Genomic DNA, 23784 nt, shown 5'->3' with positions numbered 1-23784 from the left:
TTGGTTTCTTAACATTTTTTTGCTGCATTTGCAGTAGTTTTTAGTTCATTGATTTTTGTTTCTTATAAAAATAAAACTAAAAAGAATTCATTGGTTTTAATTAAAAGAGTTAAAATACATTCGCTGCATTGGCAGTAGTTTTGATTTCATTTTCTTAAAAAAATAAAAAAAATAATAAAAAAAAATAGAAAAATAGAAAAATAATTAAAAAAAAAATAATAATAAAAAAAAAAATAAATACATTAAAAATTCATCATGTCTGAGTGGACAGTGGTCCACTACGGGAGGCGGAAGCCCCGACGCCCTCGTGAATGGATGGAGGAACAGGTTAACCCTAACCCTGCCCGCTCCGCTGTCAGACAAAAACACCGCCTTCATCCAAGGACACCTGCAGATGGTTGTGAAAATTGCCAGTGTCTTTTTGCAGAGCTTCGTGTGACAAGGCAGCTGCTTGAATGCGAAATTGAACGAAATGATGAGCTGAAGCAGCTGCATTCTTCTACAATGCGTGCAAATGTGAGGGTCATTTCATTCTACTTACACATCAATATGACCAGTTCTGGACGTTAAGTCTGGATGTGTGCAACTCATTTCATATTTTTGCAGCTTATGAAATATAAGCGTGTGCCAAAAAATTCAGCATCAGACGCCTCTGCTTATGGTGAATATCACATTTCTATCAAAAATATTTAGGATTATGAATCTTACTGGCACATGTTTACCATTGTGTAATGTCTAATTATTTATTTACATGTCCCTCAGTGAAACTGATGAGAGTTTCAAGAGAGAGTTGTCACCCCTGACACTGTTTATATTTTTTATTCTGGTTGCTTATATATTTATATAGTGTTGTTTTATATTTATTAGTTAGGTATTTTGTAGGTTATTGGGCTTATACCGGGACCAGGGAAACTAATTTCATTCCACCTCATGTGTGAAATGACAATAAAGCTCCTTGAATCCTATTAACAGCTAATCAATATGTTTTAATATGAATGTTTGTTCATGTTTGGTATTGTTTGGTCTCTGTAAATAATATTAATAAAAACATGGCCTAGACCTGCTGTCTTGAGAAAAATTGTATTAACATGACATTGACTCTGATTAGCTTATTGTTTCCCATGTGCATTTGAACACAGGTATCACATTTGGACCTTTAAACTATTATCATGATAGCATGTTAATATATTAGTATCATCTTTTGAGAACAAAGAACACTTACTTTTGTGGATTTTACTGCCAAGTGTGCAAATGATTATTTTTTTAAATAAAAAAATCATCATATTAATCATATTAAATGATTTTTATGGGGTTTTTTTTTCTTTTGGTCAAAACAAGATAGAGGTAAAGGTTGAAGAGTTCCGTTCGGCAACTGGACATGAAGTTTTCTTGAAGATGTTTTGCTTCTCCAAGAAGCTTGTTCAGTTCAGATCTTTCTTGGATGAGAGGAGAAAACCATGGCCTGATGACTGAGAATCTTCACGGATAAGACAGGAGTAAAATTTGTCCAATTTTCATTCAGTATTTCAAAAATGTGTCTACTATTGTGCATCTGTTTCCATGTACAGGTGTTGTTTGAGACAATGGAGGAGCCACAGAGAGCAGAAGCTCCTATCTCCAAGTGTAGAAGGCGGCACAATGTCACAAATGGACACAAATGTCCAAAAAAAAGTATATGCTGATGTACCACAGCATCTCAGAGTCACTGAACGGGTTACAAACAAAACTGAGCTGGCTCTTTTGAGTAAATTTGCTCATCGACAGTAAGTGTCTTGATTAACTTGTAAGGAGTCAAGATGTACTGTATATTCGCTGACCCTACACATTGTTTCAGTCACTGCTCTTTATGTAATTGCCACACTTCTAATACACCAGGAATTATTTTCCTTTAAGCTGATCAAGATTTTTTTAAACTGTTTTTACTTCTACAGTTTCATCGCTCATCTGGACTGCCCAGTCCACCTCTGCCAGTCTAAATACATTACTTGACTTGACAAGCACCTACAAAAGATCCACCAACTTGAGGTGATATGGGGTAGGTATGATATGTGCGTATGGAGATATGTGGAGGACAGAACAAAAGAACAATGGCAGTTGTGAGCCGGATGTTCACTATTAAGATGGCGGCGCCCGTGTCGGCTGCGGCTGCAGTGGCTCCGACAGCGCAAATAGATTTACCGACAGATATATTGGCGAACAACTCATCAAATTCACGCAGCTTAGATAGGAACTGGCAGCGAACTTATCTAAACAGAGAGGAAGTGTTAGATCTGGCAGAAAACAGTGGTTATGGGCACGTAGACGCGTCCACATTGGAGCTCCTTAACAGCCTCGGACTGCTGCGCCAGCTACATCCAGCGGCCTGTGGTGCAGCGGAGCCTCGTACCAGCGGTGTCCGACAACGGGGGAGGCGGAGGCGGTGCGACAGGAAGAGGAAGCGGGGGTGTCGAGCGGGGCTACAAGCCAAGCTAAAGGCTAACCCGTTCAGGTCGCCGCTACCCTCCGTCCTGCTCTCCAATGTCCGTTCCCTAGAGAACAAACTGGATCACCTAAAGCTAGAGATGACCACCAGGCGGGAAACGAGAGACTGCTGCGCCATCATTCTCACAGAGACCTGGCTGACTCCATCTGTACCGGATGACGCCGTTAGCATGGAGGGGCTAACAACATTCAGGTTAGACAGAGACAGCTCTCTCACTGGCAAATCACGGGGCGGTGGGGTCTGCATATACATAAACAACTGGTGTAGCAATGCAGAGAAGATCACATGTCACTGTTTTCCTGATGTGGAACTACTGACGGTGTAATGCAGACCTTTTTATCTGCCTCGGGAATTCACTGCTATCATCATCACAGCAGTGTACATTCCACCCAGTGCAAACACCAGAGATGCCATGAATGTCCTCTACCGCTCCATCAGTGACCTGCAAGCTGCACATCCAGAGGGGGTGTTTATGGTGGCAGGGGACTTTAATCAGGCCAATATGAAAACTGTATTTCCTCACTTCCACCAGTATGTGGATTTTGCCACGAGAGGCGAGAATACGCTGGACCTGATCTACAGCAACATCAAAGGGGCTTTCAAGGCAACACCCCGCCCCCACCTCGGCTCCTCAGACCACCTCTCTGTGATGCTAATTCCTGCATATAAGCCCCTATTGATCAGGGATAAGCCCACTGTGAAACAGGTGAGGATTTGCCCTGCAGGAGCCATGGATGCCCTACAAGACTGTTTCGAGTCTACTGACTGGGACATGTTTAAGTCAGCTGCCGTGGACATTGAGGAGTATGCTGAATCTGTGTCAGGATACATCCAGAAATGTTCGGAGGATGTTAGCGTGGTAAAAACTATCACCACCCGGGCAAATGAGAAACCCTGGATGACCAGTGAGGTACGTGCAAGGCTGAAAGCAAGAAATGAGGCTTTCAAGTCGGGTGACATGGTGGCTCTGAAAACAGCTAGAGCCAACCTGAACCGGGCTATAAGACTGGCCAAGCGCGCTCATGGACAAAAAATACAGGACCTTTTCAATGACCCCACTAACACCAGACGGATGTGGCAGGGCATCCAATCTATTACTGACTACAAGGCTCCTACCCCTTCCTGTGAGAACAACACTAGCTTCCTCAACCAACTGAACAAACACTTTGGGAGGTTCGAGGCACTGAACACCACCTCAGCAGTAAAATCCATTCCTCGCCCAGGTGAGCAGATACTCCGCCTGGATTCAGCTGATGTCCGGAGAACCCTGAGGAAGGCAGCTGGCCCTGACAACATACCAGGAAGAGTGCTCAAGGAATGTGCTGACCAGCTGGCTGGGGTTCTCACAGACATTTTCAATACATCACTTCACCAGGCTGTGGTACCATCCTGTTTCAAAACTGCCATCATCGTACCGGTACCCAAAAACAACACAACCTCCTCCCTCAACGACTACCGCCCAGTTGCACTTACACCAATCATGATGAAGTGCTTTGAGAGGCTGGTAAAGGACCACATGGTTTCTGGACTCCCCTCAATATTCGACCCGTACCAGTTTGCTTATCGCCGCAACCGCTCCACAGAGGATGCCATCTCCTCCACAGTCCATCGGAGCCTGGAGCATCTGGAAGGGGAAAACACACATGTGCGGATGCTGTTTCAGGATTTCAGCTCCGCATTCAATACCATCATTCCACAACACCTGATAAATAAACTGGCCCCCCTTGGATATAACACCCACCTCTGCAACTGGCTGCTTGATTTCCTCACCAACAGACCTCAGCGTGTGCGGGTGGGAAACAACGTCTCCAGTGTCATCTCTCTGAGCACCGGCTCCCCTCAGGGCTGTGTCCTGAGTCCGCTGCTGTTCACACTTATGACACACGACTGCTACGCCAGGTCCACTACCAACCACATTGTGAAGTTCGCAGACGACACAACAGTAGTGGGCCTCATCACGAACAACGATGAGCAGGCCTACAGAGAGGAGGTGAAACACCTGGCAGTCTGGTGTGACACCAACAACCTGATCCTGAATGTCTCTAAAACAAAAGAGATCATTGTGGACTTCAGGAGGAACCGGCCCAGCCACACCCCTCTCACCATCAACAATGTAGCAGTGGAGATTGTCAGCAGCACCAGGTTCCTGGGGGTGCAGATAACTGACTCTTTAACCTGGTCCAATCACACTGGCACTCTGGTAAAGAGGGCCCAGCAGCGCATGCACTTTCTTCGCCGGATGAGGAGAGTACAACTACCCGCTCCCATCCTCACCACCTTCTACAGAGGAACTATAGAGAGCATCCTGACCAGCTGCATCTCAGTCTGGTCAGCGGCCTGTAGTGCCTCTGACTGGAAATCACTACAGAGGGTGGTGAGGACAGCGGAGAAAATCATTGGGACTCCACTCCCTCCTCTCCAGGACATTGCAAGGAAACGCTGCCTGACCAGGGCCCACAACATCACCAGTGACCCCTCCCACCCTCACCATGGTCTGTTCTCACTGCTGAAGTCTGGCAGAAGATTCCGCAGCATGCGGTGCAGAACAACCAGACTCGCAAACAGCTTCTTTCCATATGCCATAAGACTACTTAACTCTACATGATCACTTCCCCTCCTCAACCACACAAACACCACTCAGGACTACAGCCCATTTATTTACTGTGCAATATATTTATATTCTGTACATCCACAAAAGTACTATTTATTACAAATACTCACTGTGCAATAATAATTACATATGTATATATGCTGACTGACTTTTTATACAAACTACCTCACTTTCAAGTACTTTTTACTGCATATTTATTTGTGTATATATTATATTTTTACTTTTTCTTTTATAAAGAATATGTCGGTAATTCCTGCTATGCTTGAGCCACTGTACCGAAATTTCGTTTGTGATGAAAATCCAAATGACAAATAAAGAAAGTCTAAGTCTAAGTCTAACCTGTGATAAGGTATAGGCTGGGAAGGACTGTGCGACTAACTGTGCGACTACTGAATCCTATCATTGAATGGTCACATAAAAAACATTAATTTAGATTAGATTAGATTACTACATGTAACATTAACAGTTAAACACTAAAATGTTTAGCCATGTAGATTTAAAAGCATTGTTTGTTTAATCATTAATGTAGTCTTGTCTGTATGGGAGGAAAATGGATAGCTCCTAGCTTCTCTGGCAAAGTTAGCAGTTTGATATAAATGTGTTGTGCTTCTGGTGCTTGTTAACTTGCAGCTGAATGTGATACAAGCACTTGTGTTGCTGTTTTGAGGAGGACACTATAATCATTGTGTCAGTTGCTGCAGGTAGTCTGGAAGTCCGCAGAATTTTCAGCAAAGGGATTTAAATGTAGAAACTGGGTTTATAGATATGTATTAGTCTGATGACTTGGATGTCTTCCAAGTTCCAGTGAATAATACCGCAGTGCTTTATGGTTCTTCCCAGGTTATGGTGTGTGTGAGGTCCATTTTCGGTTATTGTGCAGTCAGAAATGCTGAATTTATTTAGTGCAGCTCATCCTGCAGACAGCACTTCGTACCCAAAGTTTTGAATGTGGATGGCAGTGAAAGTAAATAGAAATACTGACATATAACACTTGAATATATAATATGTTTTACTCCATAAAACATTGTTCTACAATTTCAGAAACCTATAGGCTTTACACATTCAAAAAGCCAAGGACAGACACATTGCCAAGGAACTGGCACTCCTAAGGGCTTCAAATCCCACACCACCAATGGTTTCGCATCTTGATGAAGTGGACGATGCAGTAATTGAAGAGGGAATCAAGAGGGCAGTGGAGGCGAGGTCACAAGTTCTCTGTATCCTCCATTACTGCTATATCACAACTTTCAACTTCTCCCCACACTTCCAGCATGGTTTCTTGTGACCACAGTACCCCAAATGTGCAGCTTTCTTCTCCTTCTGCCAGCATGGCTTCCTGTGACCACGGCATCCCAAATATGCAATCTCCTTCTGCCACCAAGGCTTCCTGTGACCACGCCAGCCGAAATGTGCAGCCTCCTTCTGCCACTGACCTTGAGGTTGCCTGTGACACAACAGTAGCATCTCCTAAAGAGCCAAATCCAGCCAGAATTAGTAATGTAGGCTATGACAGTATATTTGATTTGATTTATGTTTGTCTCTTCAGTAAAACTGGTTGAGGAATTTAAGGGCTATACAGAAGGCGCAAACCCAGGCAGGAAAACACGTGAAAATACAAAGCAGCGAGCAACTCATGTTATCCAGTTTCTGGAATTCATGGCAGACTCAGCAACTCCAAACGTTGACCTTCTTTTCCTGGCAAACCATGGTAGAGTTCGTGGGTAAGTACTAAATTTTAAGGATTATCAGTGTCTATAAGAGTAGAAGACATGATCTAATTTATATTTTTGACTTACCAGTTTTGTACAGCACCTCCAAGAAAAAGGGTTTAAACCAACAATCCAGAGAAATTATTTAATGGACGCTGTGGCTTTCATGAAATATGTTTCAAACATGTCTCCACCATCTGTCCGACTTGGAAATAAAAGGATCAATGCCCTCTTGATTGAATTGAGGGCACGGATTAGAGACATTGGCCAAGAAGTAGTAGTAGGACACCAGCTCAGTGTGCGCAGATCTAAGTCTGGTAAGTTATAGATGCAAATCTCCACTCCCATGCATCACATCATTAAAGCTTGGAAAAGTGTTTAATGAATTGTATTAAAATTGTTTTCAGATAGACTTGTCAAAGCAAAGAAGCATGCTTTGTTTATTGAAAAGGCTCCTCAGAAGATTGCTGATGCACTGGGTATGGATCACTGCTCACTGCAATTAGTTGATCTGTAAAACATTTCTATATTTTTCTTGAGAGCGACACAGAATCAGCTCTAAGTTAAGATAGAACCCTGTAGATTTTTACATTTTAGGTATGTGCTGGTGTAATGATTAAGATGTCTTAGTGGTTCTTGGATGGGGGGGACAAGACTACTGTGTGGTTGATATATACAGTGTTCTTTCCTGGCTTTTACAGGAGACATTGAAAAGCAACCAGAGATCCAAATAAAAATAAAATTATTCTTTGGACTGCTTGGTGGTTACATTATAGCAATAGCTGGCCACCGAAAGGGTGTTGTCATCTATATGACAGCCGAAGAGGTTGAGACAGCAGAAAAAACTAAGGAAGGTGGTCAAACAGAAAAACTTTATTTTGATTTAATAGGTGGAACAGCACAAAACCCAAAGGTATTTTGGATCAGCAGCCGTATACTCTAAGAACGAGCATGACTGGTTGCGCCGTTAAAACCGACTTCGCAGAGAGATTAAAGGAGGCTCACAGGCATCTACTTTTTTCCACAATGCCAATGGGGGTGTCCTTGATAAGCTGCCTGAATATTTCAAGAAGGCCTGGGAAGAGATGAATTTAGGGACTGCCCCCACATTCACATTCTTGCATTTTTCAATGAGTTATATTGAAAGGTTGAGTGCATTATAGTTTTGTGTGTTTTTATTTAGTGTTTGTTTTTTTCATACCTACTCCTTTAGGCTAACCGGCAGCTGGGACGCGAAACCTACCAGAGAGTGGCAGCATTTATGTGTCATGATGCTAACACAGCCAAAAGATTTTACCAAGGTTCTTTAAAAAAATAACTTAATTAATACCAAACATATTCTTCCAATGTTGTAGTATACATCAACTGGTATTTATTCTACCTTTTCCTTCACCCAGCGGAGGATCCAGCAGAGGTCACACTCCGGAGCAGAGCATTGACCACACGAGCAATATCAACATATGCAGCAAAAAAAGAGGAGGAGCAGGAGTCATCGGGACCAGATGAACCTGTGAGGAGAAGGCTGTACCAGCAGCACAGAAAAAAGGTGCTGGTATTGTCAAAGCAACAGGTAAGCGTTGGGATTCAATCCAAAATGATGAAAATATGCTTGTTTCTTTTCTATAAGCAGATGGTGAGAACAGCTGAAGAGGAGGGTGCAGGTGATGTAAAAACAGCACTGGATCAAACAGCAGAGAATTCAGAAGAGGAGGATGACACCATGGCACAAATAACTTACCAATTGCGCAGAAAAATCTTGCCCCCAAACCAGCAGAAAAAAGTAGAGGGTTGTTTGGATCATTTCATGAGCTTTCAATCATGACAAATGTTTTTTTTTGTCCTTTCCCTTTTCTATAAACAGAAGACAGTGTCCTTCAAAGAGGATGATGGGATGGACCATCATGGGGTTGAGTGCCCCGTCCTGCAAAGAGGAGTGAGAGTTCAGTACTTCCGCAGATATGAGATATGATCTTTCCGTTCAGAATATAACAGAATATGTTTTTATCTTCTCTAGAAACTCATGGAGAGCTCATCTGGAGAGGATGGGACAGGTGACTGGAAACCAACGCAGAATGACTCAGATGGCGATTCAGAAGAGTCTGAGGAAGAAGTTACATGAAGGGTTTCCAACCTGCCTAAGAAAAAGAGAGTGAAGCGCTATGTCCTGCAAAGACAGGTTAGAGTTGTCATCAGTTTTTGAGGCCTTATGAAAATTTCTCAATCTAAAATGAGTAAAATAAATCTTGATGGTTTTTAGAAACAGATAGAGAGCTCGTCTGAAGGAGATGGGACATACGATTGGGAGGTTAAGCGGCCCATCCTGAAACGCTGGGTGAGACTGGTCATCAGTTCCAGTGCTGACACGCATACCAGAATCTCTCTATCCAAATTGAGCAAAATATGTCTATGGTTTTTAGAAACAGATGGAGAGCTCATCTAATAATGATGTGATCAAGTCAGGGAAATATGTACCAAATGAAAGAGAAGATTCAAAAGAGAACCAGAGAAAGGAAGACATGATGCAAGAACAGGTTGGTGAGGCTCGGTCAGTTTTTAGCAAGGTCACATGAAGCAGCAGTAAACAAACTTATGGTCGTGGAGGCCCATTTACAGAAAAAGTATTGAGTCTTTGCCACTGGAGGTGTTCTCAAATTGCTAAGAAGTCACCACACAAAAAAAAAAAACCTGATTGAGAAAAGACCTGCAAATTGGGAATTGAAGTTCATTTTTTGATAACTCTATTTATTTGTAAACAATAAATGTCATTACAGTATGTTTTTTGTTAAGATTATTACATTTATGTTGTTAAATTTACAGGATGAGAAAGCACTGATGAGCCCATCTCGAGTCCTACCACTGAATACAGCCAGCGTTACACTGGATCTTGTCACTCTGAAGGCACCTATATTTGACAATATATGTATTCAAATAATTAAAACTGTGTCAATAAAATGACTTATATTTAGAAACTGAAATTCGGCCATTTTGTATAAGTGATCAAAGGAATTTTCTGTGCATGTCAGTCAAAATTACATTAGTGAAACTGATCTGAAAATGTTAACATTGTTAAATGATAAATGTTCTTACTTTGAAGTCAGTATAATGTTTATTTGACCCTTTACACCAGACGGACAAGATTGAAGTGAAAGTCCCTGCTGATGTAAGAACACACCAATTTAACAACTCTGGAAATTACAGCTAGATAAGCTACGAGCTACAATATACTTGAGCTTTTATTTGTATCTGTTTTTCATGATTTACAGATGCAGCGTGTCTTTTTAAGCCCAGAAACAGCATGCATTTTGACAGCTCATTCAAAAAATGTTGTGTTTCACAAAAGCAATACAGTGAGGAAGCATTTTCAGCAGTCAAGGAGTGAAGGGTTAGGAGCAAAGGGTTGTGCCCGTACCCTAAAAGGGTAGGGAGGTGCACGGTCCTTCCTCTGGCCGAGGCCGCCACTCCATTAGTGGTTCCGCTGGCGCCTCCTGCCGTAGCGGACCACGGTCCAACCCTCATCATCATAACCCATTGTTTGGTTATGTTTACCTTTTTAACTTATTAATTAATTCATTCATTTATTTATTTGTGTAATTTCGCCTTTGTTATTTATTAATAGATGAAATGTACTATTTAATATTAGATTAGGACTAAGGGGATAAAAGCAGGATCGCAAAATTTGCCAACCACTTTCACTGGAATAACTTGGGCTAGGAAGGTGGTAGAGAGATGAAACCAAATCCTACCCCCCCCCACCCCCACCCCCCCGAAATGTGGCCATGCCCTTTCCAACGGTACCACCCCCGAGTTTGTACGACATACGGTTCCGGAGATACGGCAAATTCCAAATCGTGGTTCATTTCTATGGCTGAGTGTGTGTGTGAGTGTGCGTGTGTGTGTGTGTATGAGATTGTGTGTCTCTGTGTGTGTATGTCTCTGTGTGAGTGTGTCTTTGTGTGTGCGTGTGTGTGTGTCTGTGTGCGTCTGTGTGTGTGTGTATGTCTGTGTGTGTGTGTGTGTGAGTGTGTCTGTGTGCGTCTCTGTGTGTGTGAGTGTGTGTCTGCGTGTATGAGAGTGTGTGTCTGTGTGTGTGTGTGAGTGTGTGTCTCTTTGTGAGTGTGCGTCTTTGTGTGTGTGTGAGTCTGTGTGTGAGTGTGTCTGTGTGCGTCTGTGTGTGTGTTAGGGTTAGGGTAATTTCCTGTTTTTGCGGGAAGTGCCGCTCAAGAAAATCACGTGACGTCCATGCGCATTACGTAATCACGTAGGATGAGGAATATATGAGTGTAACTCCTCTGGTTTTAAATGCAAAAAGAATTGTTGCACTACCTTATTTGGTTGTGATTTAGGGTTGCCAACTCCCTGAAAAATAAATCAGGGACACCTCATTGGCAGGGCAGGCCGGCCCGATTACATTCACCCTTGCTGGTGTCGTGAATCTTTTTTGCCCTTGTTTGTATGTGAGAAGCAATTTTTTAAATATTTGACTCAAACCTGAATTGAATTAGATGCAGATTTGAGTGATATGAACACATGGAAAATAAATAATTAGCAGCAATTTATTTTTAATACAAAACAACAAAATTAACAGAATAAAATATCCGTCCTGCTTAACTTAAAACTGTATAAATTAACATAAAACAAATCAAAGCAGAACATAGTGCACAATTATTGCAATAAGAAAAGTGCAAACATAAAGTCTGAGGGAAACTTGTAAACAAGAAACCCTTGTGCCTCAAAGGCCATGACTGTAGCCTGCAGTTGTAGTAAGCCTATTTATTTTTTCCATCTGTACTTCTTCTGAGCTCTTGCTGCAGCAAGGAGTGCCACACAGTAAAACTCTAAGACATTTTATAATTAAGACTGACAATGAGCTCTCCTTTAATTAATTCAGTGGAACATTTGTTCCGCACATCAGCCCACTTATTCTTCATTAAAGAGAAAATCCTCTCCACAAACCCAGTGGAAGATGGGATGCTGAAGACAGAGGATACAACAGCCTGGATGTTGGGAACGTCAGCTGCCTGGAGAACTTGCATCCACTTCTCGGCTGTTCTCTTGGACTGCCATTTTCCTTCTCCTGAGGTACTGTTGTGAGGTGCTCAGGTGCTCCACACACTCTTTCATAAAGCTTGTCCATAGAGATGTTTAGCCTGCCAAAAGAGATGGAAATTTGTATGACCTGAACCATAAGCGGCACAGTAAGTGGTTACAGTGTTACACACCGTAACAGTGGCAAATAAATAGAGAAAATATCTTATTTCATAATTTTGAATACTATTTTAACTACCTGTATAGTTTACTTAATTTATTATTTATTTATCCATCCATCTATCAAGCATATGAACTGTTTGAGTTGTATGATGTATAAAAAATAGCATATGTGTGTGTATATTGTGAAGTAATTTTGTGATTATGTATTTATTTGCATATATTATCTATCAATTGTATTTATTTGTCATAGCCATCAATAATAATAAAATATGGTTTATCACTACACTGGCAATTGTTTCATTCTTACCAGCCAACCAGGCGAAGCTGCTCAGTGATCTTCTGGAAGCACTTTGCTTTCGGTCAGTTAGTCCACCATGGGCTATGGAGAAAGTCCGCCTGCACACAGTGCAGTGCGCTTTATAGATGTTATCACGCACTTTTCCCACCCATGTGTTTCCTTCTTCCCATTCCTCTTGGTATTTTTGCATTCTTTTGTTTTTTTTCTCGGAGTAGTTGCATTGCTACTAGAAGGTGTAACTCCCCGAGACCTGTAAAGCACCGTCGGCGCCACTGTCGTCCATGCTGCTTTGTTGTTTTCCGGTATCTTCTTCGCAAGCGACAGTACCTCGACCAATGAGATGAGCGGAGATGTGAGTGTGCTGTCATCTCATTGGTCTCCGAGCAGGAGAGGCTGAGAATAAGTTTACCGTAAATTTTCTTATTAAAGCACCATGCATTCATTCATCCCCTTGACATTTTACACACTATTTTTGATCCTCAAGGTAATACGGGACAAAATGCGTCCCTTTTCAGCTCAATACGGGAGGCATACTTTTGTTTTTGAATAGCTACGGGACGATTGCGTTTGTCAAGGGACGTTGGCAACTGTATCGTGATTCTACAGACATTTAAAAGTAAATATATAAATATGCAAATGTGAGCGCCGGCGCAAGTGTATATTGTAATCTCGCGAGATCTGAGGAGCCAATCCACGATGTCTTCCCAGGTGCTAGACTGAAGCAACAAGTGCTTAACATGAGGCGAAACACAAGTCAAGACACATGGAAACACTGGGAGATTTCAATGTGCAGTAAATGGATTTGAAATAGGTAAGAAACTGATTATAACTTTATACTTATATTAGTTCATGCTTGTTTGTCAAAAAAATGAAAGGTAAGAAAATAAAGAGTCATTAAGGACAGTTGTTTTGAATAGGCTACCTGTTTAACAACATTTTGAGAGCAATTACAGCAGTTTTGGTCATCTAATGTGAGCACTGCAAAGTCTGCAGCTCAATTGTTTGCATCAGAAAAACATATGGGTGAAAATGAAGTGACAAAATGCCAGAATAAAGACCCAAGGTACCAACATCTCCATACACCTGGATTGCCAGACATGACACAAATTAGCATGTAAACAGTGGCTAGGGAAGCAGACAGCAAACTGGTTCAGCAACGGATCTAATTGAGTCTATCTGACCCAAAAGGCTGCAGCATATTTCTAAAAAGCTCCATACTCCAGGATGAGAAATATAGTTAAACAAGGCTTTTGAAAAATGGAGAGCCATTACAGAATCATATCCTTACTTTACTTAAATGTCAGGCTTTGGATGCACTGGAGGAAATGCTGGTTTTCCCTCTGCAGTGATTTGGACTGCAGTAACAATTTTAAATGCTAGTTGACAGGTTTACATATTGTTTCTTCAATTTTTACTCTTCTTGGACATACCGCATCAGATGCCTCTGTTAGACTTTACCAGGGTTTTTACCCTAAAAGAGGTTGTCTTTGGGTCAAATTACTATGGCACAGAGGCATGTCAAACTGGTCCACAGGGGGACAGTGTGGCTGCAGGTTTTTGTGCCAACCAACCAAGAGCACACCGTTTGACTAATCAACTGTCTGAAGATGGAGATCAGTTGATTAAATGAGTCAAGTCTTGTGTGCAGCTACATGGTTGCAAAGAAAACCTGCAGCCACACCAGCCCTCCTGTGGACCAGTTTGACATGCCTGGCATAGAGAGAGAATGCCTGAAAATGTGGCCAAGGCCCTTGTGGGCCCTTGACTCAAATTTACTTCTGCATTGAAATCTTGGGAGGACTAGCTATAATTATTAGTAGTAGAGTTGTAATGGCTTTCTACATTGTTTTCAGGGAGCTCTTTTAGACTTTGACAAGGCTTTTACCCTAAACATTTAAGTACAGAAATAAAGAGGAATATTACAATAACATATTCAAATATTGTGTTTTTAAAATGCAAATGTATCATTATTTCTATCAAACCCTACAGATCACACTGATGCTGTTAATCCTTCAAGCCCCAAAACATTCCCTTGGCTTTGGTCTTGCTCATCAGTCTGATGTCAGTACTTCTGACATCCACCCGTGGATTGAATTTAACCCTCTTCTGAATACCAAGTAGCACTAGGACAAGACATCAGCCTCGGATGCCATTTCACCCTTGATCCTGTGGATTTTGGTTCCTTGGAGATTGAGTGGACGGTCGACCGTTCACATGGTCGAGTAGAAAAGGAACATCTCATCTGTTACATTGATGATGTAGTGCACCACTTCTTAGGTTTTGAAGGCCGATTCTACTTTTCCTATCCAGATCCCCAAGATGGAAATGCTTCACTAACCATTACACGTATTAAAATCATTGATAGTGGTATTTACCATTGTAAAGTAACAAAGGGTAGGGAAATCCAAAGCAGGCAGATTAAGCTGATGGTAATGGAGGAGGTGTCTGTGCCAGTTCATGGTTCCAATGGTGGCACTGAGTCCAATGTGGACTTAAAGCTGAGGAACAGGTCTTCATTAGTCACCACCTTTCCCCTTCAAACTGCAGTTTGTGGACATCTACCAAAACTTCTGCAAGCACTCAAGAAGACTTGTCTTCACAAGGCAATGCAAAAAATACCACAGGAACCACCTCTGTAATCACCACAGGAACTATCACAGGAACCTACCGAGATTTTGGAAAGGTCCATGACATTGCTGAAACCCCCACGGTTGATTTAAGCCTCACCACGGAATCTCAAAACACTTCATCACAGGATAAGGGAGTGTCAATCGGAGTGGCTGCTACTTTCATTGTTATAATTTCAGCACGCACAATTTTCTCCTGCCGGAAACAAAGAAAGACAGCAGAAGTCTGAAGAAAATGTCTCAGCTGATGAAGCAAAGTGTGCCCGTACACAGCCAGAAAGGACCGCGGTAATGAAGGATTTGATGTAGTGGTAATTATAGTTCTTGTTTTGTAAAATAATTCATTAAATAGAATTATTTAATAAATCTAAATAATTTTTATGTTAAAGATTGTAGACATTGTGGAGAAGACCTGGAATTTGTGGGAGAAAATGGGCATGGAACTTGAAGACATACCCAAAAACCTTATGGACATTAAGGTGAGCGATAAGGCTCATTAAGGTGAAGGTTAGAAGCTTGATTTATTGTTCATAAAATGTTTACATCAGAAGTGTAAATGTCATTTTTGTCCTTGGCAGGGGGAAGATTCCACAGAAGAGGTACCTTAAACACAGAATGTTGATTTTGAGGGTCAGAACTTGAGCTGAAAAATCACATTTCACTGCAGTATTGAATTTAAGTTATTATGGAGTGGAATGTTCCATTCAATTAAAAGAGCTATATTTCTCTCTCTTGTTTTGTAGATGTACAGGTTATGGGAGCATCACTTCCAGAGGTGACCAGCTTGTGAGCATTAATTCAGCCCAAAGAAAGGCATCCGTTAGACTGAGAAAGATTTTACCCTAAAGGGTCTTGTACAGACAAGTTTGGTCTCATCACAGTGGTATACTGAGAAAACGGATGGGCCCTTCTGAGCCACAGGACCACTTGGGGCCATCACTGAATTGAAAATGGTTGTAATGTTTATAGAAGTATGTATTACATTACATTCTGACATAATGTATCATAGCTAGAATTTGGTTATAGTATGGTCACATGGAAATGTTGATTTTCAACAGCTATCGTACAAAGATAGTGGAATATATTGACTGGTTGGGTGTTTTCCCCTGGATATACTTAGATAGTGGACCAAAGTGTGTATACTGAGATATTGGATACTTCATAAATAGGGATACAGAGATCCAACTCTTGTTAATGTTTCCAATGTTAAGTGAAGTTTGAGTTCACTTTGGTTAAATAAACTTTCCTCGAGTTTTTTGTTTTGTCAAGTTTTTTCTACATTAAGGACTCTTGAGGCTATATGTTGGGTTCATGAGCCTTAACGTATTGAGAAGCTGGTCTCGAGTGTTTCTTTTGCATTAAAGCCTCTTGAGGCTAGATGTTGGGTTCATGAGGCTTTATGTATTGAGAAGCTGGTCTCGAGTTTTTTGCTTTGCATTAAAGGCTCTTGAGGCTAGATGTTGGGTTCATGAGGCTTTACATATTGAGAAACTGGTCTCGAGTTTTTTTGTTTTGCATTAAAGGCTCTTGAGGCTAGATGTTGGGTTCATGAGGCTTTACGTATTGCGAAACTGGTCTCGAGTTTTTTTGTTTTGCATTAAAGGCTCTTGAGGCTAGATGTTGGGTTCATGAGTCTTTACCTTTTGCGAAGCTGGTCTCGAGTGACTTCTTGAAATTTGGGGGCAAGTTTTGGGAACGTCCTCACGTGGTAGATATAGAAGTCATGTGTCCCGGGGCCACCATATACAGTAGTAGCCATTCAGTTCTTCTCAGCCAGACTAGATGGCTGCCAATTACCTGCCAATTTCCAGCGGCTGGAGAGATCCCCCTCCTTCTCCTGGGCATGTCTATTTTTTACTGTAACTCCTCCTATTTATTGTATCACAGGCTATGACCATTATTATATGACCATGCTTCTCTCACAGAATTCACGTCCCTCACAGTCGCGGTGTATGAATGTCCACTGACTGCGAGAGGTGGCACTTTAAGTACCACCTCTGTCAGTCAGTAGAAATTCAGTCGAGATGACATAGGCAACATAACCATTGTTCTTGTTTAGAAGTAAAATGATAACACAGCTAGCTAGATAGTAGCGGAGCTGCACTGGCTCCACTTTTATCTGGAAAAGGATAATCTATTCTAATCATACCTTCTGTGGAATATTTGATTACAGTGTATTGAAGCTAACATTGTGAAGCTAAAAGGAAAAGTACATGTGATGAACAGCCTTTTGGAAGATGTTTGCAGTTGTGCACACATTCAGTGGATGTCTTAGGCCAGGGAATTAGCATTAACATATAGGAGAAACAGGAAATACAATCCAGGCTAGAATAAAACAACACCTTTGTAACATCAGGAATAATAAACTACAAACTCCTTTTAGTTAATCATTTCCGTTCCCACCCCACGCAGGGATGTTGGATCAACAGGCTGAAGACTCGGATCCCTCTGGGCCTCAATGTCCATTAGGGAGGGTTTCTCCTTCCTTTCTCCCCCCCTTCGGGGAGAGAGAGGAGGAGCAGGAAGGAGGCGACACTATTTATGCCACCTTAGAAATATTTGAGGAAAAAAATAATTACATTATGCAACTTCCATAATGGGCCATCCCTCTTGAATATGGGCGACTATTGATATTTTTACTAAAACACTAGTCATTTAAGTAAGGAAACCTAGCATAGTATGGGTAGAGATATTATGAAATATACAATGGACTCTTAGCACATGGATTCCCTCCCATTCAATTCATTATCTCACTGCATGATTTATAGACTATTTAAGACATGCACACATGCGTATGTGCATATATATATATATATATATGTGTGTGTGTATGTGTGGGTGTGTGTATGTGTATATATGTGCGTGTGGGTGTGTATATATATAGAAGTGTTGTCTTTTTTATAAATTGTGTGTTCAAATAAATTAATGTGGCATGTATTTGACTTGGTGTGTGTACTATTTATAACACATAGTACTTTGATATACTGCATGATTTGCTGTGATATATTAGCGATTTTATGAATCTTCTTATCTTCTATTCTTCTGAAATCATGTACTTATTTATTACTTATTTATTCTATTATTTATTTACTATTAGCACTTACTATGAGACCTTGTTCTACTCATGCTTACCTAATAAGGACCCGACATAGATTCATTTTGGCGAAGGCATCAAGGAGGATGTATGTGAGTGTGGGGGTAGCACTCTTGCCCTGGCCCCTGTGCCAGTGCATTAAAAACCAGAATCCTGATAAAACTAACCCTACACATCAAACCATTAAGAACTTGCTATTTTCTCAATTCTGCATATGTCTGATAAAGAAAGTACTTCGCAAACATGTTTCCCTTTGAACTACAGTCAGATTTACATAAACAGCGTTCTCTCGCTGAGATAAGGCCAAAATGAACAAGTAGTGTGTGTAGCTGCTAAACTTCACAATAAACACATCAAAGCATTAAGAACTTGCTATTTTCTCAATCCTGCATATGTCTGATGAAGAAAGCAGTCTGTAACCATGTTTAGAAGTGAACTGCAGCCAGATTTACAAAAACAGCGTTCTCTCGCTGAGATAAGGCCAAAATGAACAAGTAGTGTGTGTAGCTGCTAAACTTCACAATAAACACATCAAACCATTAAGAACTTGCTATTTTCTCAATCCTGCATATGTCTGATGAAGAAAGCAGTCTGTAACCATGTTTAGAAGTGAACTGCAGCCAGATTTACAAAAACAGCGTTCTCTCGCTGAGATAAGGCCAAAATGAACAAGTAGTGTGTGTAGCTGCTAAACTTCACAATAAACACATCAAAGCATTAACTACGTCATATTTTCTCAATTCTGCATATGTCTGATGAAGAAAGCAGTCTGTAACCATGTTTCCAACTGAATTATAGTCAGATTTACAAAAACAGCGTTCTCTCGCTGAGATAAGGCCAAAATGAACAAGTAGTGTGTGTAGCTGCTAAACTTCACAATAAACACATCAAAGCATTAAGAACTTGCTATTTTCTCAATCCTGCATATGTCTGATGAAGAAAGCAGTCTGTAACCATGTTTAGAAGTGAACTGCAGCCAGATTTACAAAAACAGCGTTCTCTCGCTGAGATAAGGCCAAAATGAACAAGTAGTGTGTGTAGCTGCTAAACTTCACAATAAACACATCAAACCATTAAGAACTTGCTATTTTCTCAATCCTGCATATGTCTGATGAAGAAAGCAGTCTGTAACCATGTTTAGAAGTGAACTGCAGCCAGATTTACAAAAACAGCGTTCTCTCGCTGAGATAAGGCCAAAATGAACAAGTAGTGTGTGTAGCTGCTAAACTTCACAATAAACACATCAAACCATTAAGAACTTGCTATTTTCTCAATCCTGCATATGTCTGATGAAGAAAGCAGTCTGTAACCATGTTTCCAACTGAATTATAGTCAGATTTACAAAAACAGCGTTCTCTCGCTGAGATAAGGCCAAAATGAACAAGTCGTGTGTGTAGCTGCTAAACTTCACAATAAACACATCAAAGCATTAACTACGTCATATTTTCTCAATTCTGCATATGTCTGATGAAGAAAGCAGTCTGTAACCATGTTTCCAACTGAATTATAGTCAGATTTACAAAAACAGCGTTCTCTCGCTGAGATAAGGCCAAAATGAACAAGTAGTGTGTGTAGCTGCTAAACTTCACAATAAACACATCAAACCATTAAGAACTTGCTATTTTCTCAATCCTGCATATGTCTGATGAAGAAAGCAGTCTGTAACCATGTTTCCAACTGAATTATAGTCAGATTTACAAAAACAGCGTTCTCTCGCTGAGATAAGGTCAAAATGAACAAGTAGTGTGTGTAGCTGCTAAACTTCACAATAAACACATCAAAGCATTAACTACGTCATATTTTCTCAATTCTGCATATGTCTGATGAAGAAAGCAGTCTGTAACCATGTTTCCAACTGAATTATAGTCAGATTTACAAAAACAGCGTTCTCTCGCTGAGATAAGGCCAAAATGAACAAGTAGTGTGTGTAGCTGCTAAACTTCACAATAAACACATCAAAGCATTAAGAACTTGCTATTTTCTCAATCCTGCATATGTCTGATGAAGAAAGCAGTCTGTAACCATGTTTAGAAGTGAACTGCAGCCAGATTTACAAAAACAGCGTTCTCTCGCTGAGATAAGGCCAAAATGAACAAGTAGTGTGTGTAGCTGCTAAACTTCACAATAAACACATCAAACCATTAAGAACTTGCTATTTTCTCAATCCTGCATATGTCTGATGAAGAAAGCAGTCTGTAACCATGTTTAGAAGTGAACTGCAGCCAGATTTACAAAAACAGCGTTCTCTCGCTGAGATAAGGCCAAAATGAACAAGTAGTGTGTGTAGCTGCTAAACTTCACAATAAACACATCAAAGCATTAACTACGTCATATTTTCTCAATTCTGCATATGTCTGATGAAGAAAGCAGTCTGTAACCATGTTTCCAACTGAATTATAGTCAGATTTACAAAAACAGCGTTCTCTCGCTGAGATAAGGCCAAAATGAACAAGTAGTGTGTGTAGCTGCTAAACTTCACAATAAACACATCAAAGCATTAAGAACTTGCTATTTTCTCAATCCTGCATATGTCTGATGAAGAAAGCAGTCTGTAACCATGTTTAGAAGTGAACTGCAGCCAGATTTACAAAAACAGCGTTCTCTCGCTGAGATAAGGCCAAAATGAACAAGTAGTGTGTGTAGCTGCTAAACTTCACAATAAACACATCAAACCATTAAGAACATGCTATTTTCTCAATCCTGCATATGTCTGATGAAGAAAGCAGTCTGTAACCATGTTTAGAACTGAATTATAGTCAGATTTACAAAAACAGCGTTCTCTCGCTGAGATAAGGCCAAAATGAACAAGTAGTGTGTGTAGCTGCTAAACTTCACAATAAACACATCAAAGCATTAACTACGTCATATTTTCTCAATTCTGCATATGTCTGATGAAGAAAGCAGTCTGTAACCATGTTTAGAAGTGAACTGCAGCCAGATTTACAAAAACAGCGTTCTCTCAGCTGAGATAAGGCCAAAATGAACAAGTAGTGTGTGTAGCTGCTAAACTTCACAATAAACACATCAAACCATTAAGAACTTGCTATTTTCTCAATCCTGCATATGTCTGATGAAGAAAGCAGTCTGTAACCATGTTTCCAACTGAATTATAGTCAGATTTACAAAAACAGCGTTCTCTCGCTGAGATAAGGCCAAAATGAACAAGTAGTGTGTGTAGCTGCTAAACTTCACAATAAACACATCAAAGCATTAACTACGTCATATTTTCTCAATTCTGCATATGTCTGATGAAGAAAGCAGTCTGTAACCATGTTTAGAAGTGAACTGCAGCCAGATTTACAAAAACAGCGTTCTCTCGCTGAGATAAGGCCAAAATGAACAAGTAGTGTGTGTAGCTGCTAAACTTCACAATAAACACATCAAAGCATTAAGAACTTGCTATTTTCTCAATCCTGCATATGTCTGATGAAGAAAGCAGTCTGTAACCATGTTTACAAGTGAACTGCAGCCAGATTTACAAAAACAGCGTTCTCTCGCTGAGATAAGGCCAAAATGAACAAGTAGTGTGTGTAGCTGCTAAACTTCACAATAAACACATCAAACCATTAAGAACTTGCTATTTTCTCAATCCTGCATATGTCTGATGAAGAAAGCAGTCTGTAACCATGTTTCCAACTGAATTATAGTCAGATTTACAAAAACAGCGTTCTCTCGCTGAGATAAGGCCAAAATGAACAAGTAGTGTGTGTAGCTGCTAAACTTCACAATAAACACATCAAAGCATTAAGAACTTGCTATTTTCTCAATCCTGCATATGTCTGATGAAGAAAGCAGTCTGTAACCATGTTTAGAAGTGAACTGCAGCCAGATTTACAAAAACAGCGTTCTCTCGCTGAGATAAGGCCAAAATGAACAAGTAGTGTGTGTAGCTGCTAAACTTCACAATAAACACATCAAACCATTAAGAACTTGCTATTTTCTCAATCCTGCATATGTCTGATGAAGAAAGCAGTCTGTAACCATGTTTAGAAGTGAACTGTAGCCAGATTTACAAAAACAGCGTTCTCTCGCTGAGATAAGGCCAAAATGAACAAGTAGTGTGTGTAGCTGCTAAACTTCACAATAAACACATCAAAGCATTAACTACGTCATATTTTCTCAATCCTGCATATGTCTGATGAAGAAAGCAGTCTGTAACCATGTTTCCAACTGAATTATAGTCAGATTTACAAAAACAGCGTTCTCTCGCTGAGATAAGGCCAAAATGAACAAGTAGTGTGTGTAGCTGCTAAACTTCACAATAAACACATCAAAGCATTAAGAACTTGCTATTTTCTCAATCCTGCATATGTCTGATGAAGAAAGCAGTCTGTAACCATGTTTAGAAGTGAACTGCAGCCAGATTTACAAAAACAGCGTTCTCTCGCTGAGATAAGGCCAAAATGAACAAGTAGTGTGTGTAGCTGCTAAACTTCACAATAAACACATCAAACCATTAAGAACTTGCTATTTTCTCAATCCTGCATATGTCTGATGAAGAAAGCAGTCTGTAACCATGTTTAGAAGTGAACTGCAGTCAGATTTACAAAAACAGCGTTCTCTCGCTGAGATAAGGCCAAAATGAACAAGTAGTGTGTGTAGCTGCTAAACTTCACAATAAACACATCAAACCATTAAGAACTTGCTATTTTCTCAATCCTGCATATGTCTGATGAAGAAAGCAGTCTGTAACCATGTTTAGAAGTGAACTGCAGCCAGATTTACAAAAACAGCGTTCTCTCGCTGAGATAAGGCCAAAATGAACAAGTAGTGTGTGTAGCTGCTAAACTTCACAATAAACACATCAAAGCATTAACTACGTCATATTTTCTCAATTCTGCATATGTCTGATGAAGAAAGCAGTCTGTAACCATGTTTCGAAGTGAACTGCAGCCAGATTTACAAAAACAGCGTTCTCTCGCTGAGATAAGGCCAAAATGAACAAGTAGTGTGTGTAGCTGCTAAACTTCACAATAAACACATCAAACCATTAAGAACTTGCTATTTTCTCAATCCTGCATATGTCTGATGAAGAAAGCAGTCTGTAACCATGTTTCCAAGTGAATTATAGTCAGATTTACAAAAACAGCGTTCTCTCGCTGAGATAAGGCCAAAATGAACAAGTAGTGTGTGTAGCTGCTAAACTTCACAATAAACACATCAAAGCATTAACTACGTCATATTTTCTCAATTCTGCATATGTCTGATGAAGAAAGCAGTCTGTAACCATGTTTAGAAGTGAACTGCAGCCAGATTTACAAAAACAGCGTTCTCTCGCTGAGATAAGGCCAAAATGAACAAGTAGTGTGTGTAGCTGCTAAACTTCACAATAAACACATCAAAGCATTAAGAACTTCTATTTTCTCAATCCTGCATATGTCTGATGAAGAAAGCAGTCTGTAACCATGTTTCCAACTGAATTATAGTCAGATTTACAAAAACAGCGTTCTCTCGCTGAGATAAGGCCAAAATGAACAAGTAGTGTGTGTAGCTGCTAAACTTCACAATAAACACATCAAAGCATTAAGAACTTGCTATTTTCTCAATCCTGCATATGTCTGATGAAGAAAGCAGTCTGTAACCATGTTTAGAAGTGAACTGCAGCCAGATTTACAAAAACAGCGTTCTCTCGCTGAGATAAGGCCAAAATGAACAAGTAGTGTGTGTAGCTGCTAAACTTCACAATAAACACATCAAAGCATTAACTACGTCATATTTTCTCAATCCTGCATATGTCTGATGAAGAAAGCAGTCT

General features: G+C 40.4%; 4 long non-coding RNA genes across 4 annotated transcripts; all 4 read left to right on the top strand.

Annotated features, from left to right (window-relative positions):
• The first annotated feature begins 6159 nt into the window (after nt 1-6159).
• Nucleotides 6160-7031, top strand: LOC124062242. Its single transcript, XR_006843879.1, has 3 exons — nt 6160-6532; nt 6640-6814; nt 6893-7031. It is a non-coding gene; the product is annotated as an uncharacterized LOC124062242 (long non-coding RNA).
• An 899-nt stretch (nt 7032-7930) lies between these two features.
• LOC124062209 lies at nt 7931-8759 on the top strand. The gene is made up of 3 exons (XR_006843876.1): nt 7931-8103; nt 8200-8348; nt 8433-8759. It is a non-coding gene; the product is annotated as an uncharacterized LOC124062209 (long non-coding RNA).
• A 111-nt stretch (nt 8760-8870) lies between these two features.
• LOC124062356 lies at nt 8871-9710 on the top strand. Its single transcript, XR_006843903.1, has 4 exons — nt 8871-8978; nt 9060-9134; nt 9220-9333; nt 9620-9710. It is a non-coding gene; the product is annotated as an uncharacterized LOC124062356 (long non-coding RNA).
• Nucleotides 9711-15094: 5384 nt separating this feature from the next.
• LOC124062306 lies at nt 15095-15736 on the top strand. Its single transcript, XR_006843895.1, has 4 exons — nt 15095-15223; nt 15325-15414; nt 15514-15565; nt 15679-15736. It is a non-coding gene; the product is annotated as an uncharacterized LOC124062306 (long non-coding RNA).
• The last annotated feature ends 8048 nt before the right edge of the window (nt 15737-23784 follow it).

This window comes from Scatophagus argus, chromosome 7 (assembly GCF_020382885.2).
Source record: "Scatophagus argus isolate fScaArg1 chromosome 7, fScaArg1.pri, whole genome shotgun sequence".
Taxonomy (NCBI): domain Eukaryota; kingdom Metazoa; phylum Chordata; class Actinopteri; family Scatophagidae; genus Scatophagus; species Scatophagus argus.
This window is presented reverse-complemented; position numbering and strand designations above follow the sequence as displayed.